Genomic DNA, 4,650 nt, shown 5'->3' on the forward strand with positions numbered 1-4,650 from the left:
ATTAAGACTGTGAGCTCCACATGGGAGAACCTGATGACCTTGTATCTACCCCCAGCGCTTAGAACAGTGCTTGGCACATAGTAAGCGCTTAACAAATGCCATCATCGTCATTATTATTATTTGTAAAATGGGGATTAAGACTGTGAGCTCCACATGGGAGAACCTGATGACCTTGTATCTACCCCCAGTGCTTAGAACAGTGCTTGGCACATAGTAAGCGCTTAACAAATGCCATCATCGTTATTATTATTATTTGTAAAATGGGGATTAAGACTGTGAGCTCCACATGGGAGAACCTGATGACCTTGTATCTATCCCAGCGCTTAGAACAGTGCTTGGTACATAGTAAGCACTTCACAAATACTATTATTATTATTACTCTGAGACAGATGCCTGCATTTACAGTGCAAACTACACCATGCAAAACAAATTACACTATGGGTAGGGACTGTCTCTATCTGTTGCCAAATTCTACTTTCCAAGGGCTTAGTACAGCAAGCAGCGTGGCTCAGTGGGAACAGCCTGAGCTGGGGTGCCAGAGGTCATGGGTTCTAATCCCGGCTCCGCCAGTTGTCAGCTGTGTGACTTTGGGCAAGTCACTTAACTTCTCGGGGCCTCAGTGACCGGTCTCATCTGGAAAATGGGGATGAAGACTGTGAAGCCCCACGTGGGACCAACTGATTATCTTGTATCCCTCCCCCAGCACTTAGAACAGTGCTTGGCACATAGTAAGCCCTTAAGAAAAGCCATCATCATCATCATTATTATTATTATTATTTGTAAAATGGGGATTATTGCTCTGCACATAGTAAGTGCTCAATAAATACGATTGATTGATTGATTGATTAAGACTGTGAGCCCCACGTGGGACCAACCGATTATCTTGTATCCCTCCCCCAGCACTTAGAACAGTGCTTGGCACATAGTAAGCCCTTAAGAAATGCCATCATCATCATTATTATTATTATTATTATTTGTAAAATGGGGATTAAGACTGTGAGCCCCACGTGGGACCAACCGATTATCTTGTATCCCTCCCCCAGCACTTAGAACAGTGCTTGGCACATAGTAAGCCCTTAGGAAATGCCATCATCATCATTATTATTATTATTATTATTTGTAAAATGGGGATTAAGACTGTGAGCCCCACATGGGAGAAGCTGATGACCTTGTATCTATCCCCAGCGTTTAGAACAGTGCTTGACACATAGTAAGCGCTTAACAAATGCCATTATTATTATTATTTATTCATTCAATCAGTCAATCAATCAATCAGTCGTATTTATTGAGCACTTACTGTGTGCAGAGCACTGTACTAAGCGCTTGGGAAGTACAAGTTGGCAACATCTAGAGACGGTCCCTACCCAACAGTGGGCTCACAGTCTAGAAGGGGGAGACAGAGAACAAAACCAAACATATTAACAAAATAAAATAAATAGAATAGATATGTACAAGTAAAATAAATAGAGTAATCATTATCATCATCATCATCAATCGTATTTATTGAGCACTTACTGTGTGCAGAGCACTGTACTAAGCGCTTGGGAAGTACAAACTGGCAACACATAGAGACGGTCCCTACCCAACAGTGGGCTCACAGTCTTAAAGGGGGAGACAGAGAACAAAACCAAACATACTAACAAAATAAATAGAATAGATATGTACAAGTAAAATAAATAGAGTAATAAATATGCACAAACAAATATACATATATACAGGTGCTGTGGGGAAGGGAAGGAGGTAAGGCGGGGGGGTTGGAGAGGGGGAGAAAGGGGAGAGGAATGAGGGGACTGAGTGTGGGAAGGCCTCCTGGAGGAGGTGAGCTCTCAGTAGGGCCTTGAAGGGAGGAAGAGAGCGAGGTTGGAGCAGCAGAGCAGGGATTAGAACCCACGTCCTCTGACTCCCAAGCCCATGCTCTTACTAAGCCGGGCACTTTACTAAGTGGGCTGGAGTGGATACAAGCAAATTGGGTTAGACAGAGTCTCTGTCCCACATGGGGCTCAGAGTCTCAATCCCCATTTAACAGATGAGACAACTGAGGCCCAGAGAGTTCAATCATATTTATTCGTTCAGTCAGTCAGTCAGTCAATCATATTTATCCCCCTTCTAGACTGTGAGCCCACTGTTGGGTAGGGACCGTCTCTAGATGTTGCCAGCTTGTACTTCCCAAGCGCTTAGTACAGTGCTCTGCACACAGTAAGCGCTCAATAAATACGATTGAATGAATTGAGCACTTACAGTGTGCAGAGCACTGTACTAAGTGCTTGGCAATATCTAGAGACGGTCCCTACCCAACAACGGGTTCACAGTCTAGAAGGGGGAGAGACAGGTGCCTGCATTTACAGTGCAAACTACACCATGCAAAACAAATTACACTATGGGTAGGGACTGTCTCTATTGCAAATTGTACTTTCCAAGGGCTTAGTACAGCAAGCAGCGTGGCTCAGTGGAAACAGCCCGAGCTGGGGAGTCAGAGGTCATGGGTTCAAATCCCAGCTCTGCCACTTGTCAGCTATGTGACTTTGGGCAAGTCACTTCACTTCTCTGGGCCTCAGTTCCCTCATCTGGAAAATGGGGATTAAGTCTGTGAGCCCCACGTGGGACAACTTGATTACCTTGTATCTCCCCCAGAGCTTAGAACAATGCTTTGCACATAGTAAGTGCTTAATAGATGCCATTATTATTATTATTATTATTATTATTATTTGTAAAATGGGGATTGACTGTGAGCCCCACATGGTAGAACCTGATGACCTTGTATAATAATAATAATAATAATGATGTTGGCATTTGTTAAGCGCTTACTATGTGCAAAGCACTGTTCTAAGCACTGGGGGGGGATACAAAGTGATCAGGTTGTCCCATGTGGGGTTCACAGTCTTAATACCCATTTTACAGATGAGATAACTGAGGCTCAGAGAAGTTAAGTGACTTGCCTACTACTACTAATAATAATGGCATTTATTAAGCTCTTACTATGTGTAAAGCACTGTTCTAAGCACTGGGGAGGTTACAGGGTGATCAAGTTGTCCCACGGGGGTGCTCACAGTCTTAATCCCCATTTTCCAGATGAGGTCACTGAGGCACAGAGAAGTGAAGTGACTTGCCCAAAGTCACACAGTTGACAATTGGCAGAGGTGGGATTTGAACCCATGACCCCTGACTCCAAAGCCCGGGCTCTTTCCACTGAGCCACGTTGTATCTACCCCCAGCGCTTAGAACAGTGCTTGGCACATAGTAAGCACTTAACAAATGTTATTATTATTATTACCCTGAGAGACAGATGCCTGCATTTGCAGTGCAAACTACACCATGTAAAACAAATTACACTATGGGTAGGGACTGTCTCTGTTGCCAAATGGTACTTTCCAAGCGCTTAGTACAGGGCTCTGCACATAGTAAGCGCTCAATAAATACGACTGAATGAATGAATGAAAAGTTAATACGTGTTCATTAAAGGATTAGTGTAGACATTAAAAGCAGCATGGCTCAGTGGAAAGAGCCCGGGCTTTGGAGTCGGGGGTCACGGGTTCAAATACCGACTCCGCCACTTGTCTGCTGTGTGACTTTGGGCAAGTCACTTAACTTCTCTGGGCCTCAGTAACCTCATCTGGAAAATGGCGATTAAGACTGTGAGCCCCCCGTGGGACAACCTAATCTCCTGGTAACCTCCCCAGCGCTTAGAACAGTGCTTTGCACATAGTAAGCGCTTAATAAATGCAGCGTGGCTCGGTAGAAAAAGCGCGGACTTTGGAGTCAGAAGTCATGGGTTCAAATTCCGGCTCCACCAATTGTCAGCTGTGTGACCTTGGGCAAGTCACTTCACTTCTCTGGGCCTCAGTTCCCTCATCTGGAAAATGGGGATTAAGACTGTGAGTCCCCCGTGGGACAACCTGATCACCTTGTAACCTCCCCAGCGCTTAGAACAGTGCTTTGCACATAGTAAGCGCTCAATAAATGCCATCATTGTTATTATTATTATTATTAGAAACTACACCATGCAAAACAAATTACGCTATGGGTAGGGGCTGTCTCTATCTGTTGCCAAATTGTACTTTCCAAGCGCTTAGTACAGGGCTCTGCACAAAGTAAGCGCTCAATAAATATGATTGATTGAATGAATGAATGAAAAGTTAGTACGTGTTCATTAAAGGAGGAGTGTGGACATTAAAAAAATGTTGTTCCCCGCGCATGCGCACTGGCTTCCTAACCCCTCACAGAAAGAAGAGGCCTCAGAGCACCGCCCCGCCCCCTCCACCGGAAACCGTTATTTGACGGACAGCACCAGCGACCTATCGCCAAGGGCGAGGCGAAGCGAGCCAATGGGAAGGGTGGAACCTTCCAGAAGGCCCCCGGACCAATGGGCTCGCCCGCTGCCGGGCGGACTGGCGGCCGGACGAGCCAATCGCCTCTCCAGGCGCCCGCCCCTAAGCCAATCACGAAGCAGACCGGGGCGGGCTCTAAGCGGCGGCGCCCAATCCCGAGGAGAGCCGGGGGAAGGCGGGCCCGACTCGGGCGTGGGGACCAATGGGAGAGCAGCGTGGGGATGAAAGGCGGGGCTCGGGACCTATCATAGAGAGGGGGGGCGCCCTCCCGCGGGAACCTCGACCAATGGGGGGGGGAGCCGGGGGCCCGGCAGCTTCTAGTAGG

Source organism: Tachyglossus aculeatus, chromosome 22 (genome assembly GCF_015852505.1).
Source record: "Tachyglossus aculeatus isolate mTacAcu1 chromosome 22, mTacAcu1.pri, whole genome shotgun sequence".
NCBI classification, from domain to species: Eukaryota; Metazoa; Chordata; class Mammalia; order Monotremata; family Tachyglossidae; genus Tachyglossus; species Tachyglossus aculeatus.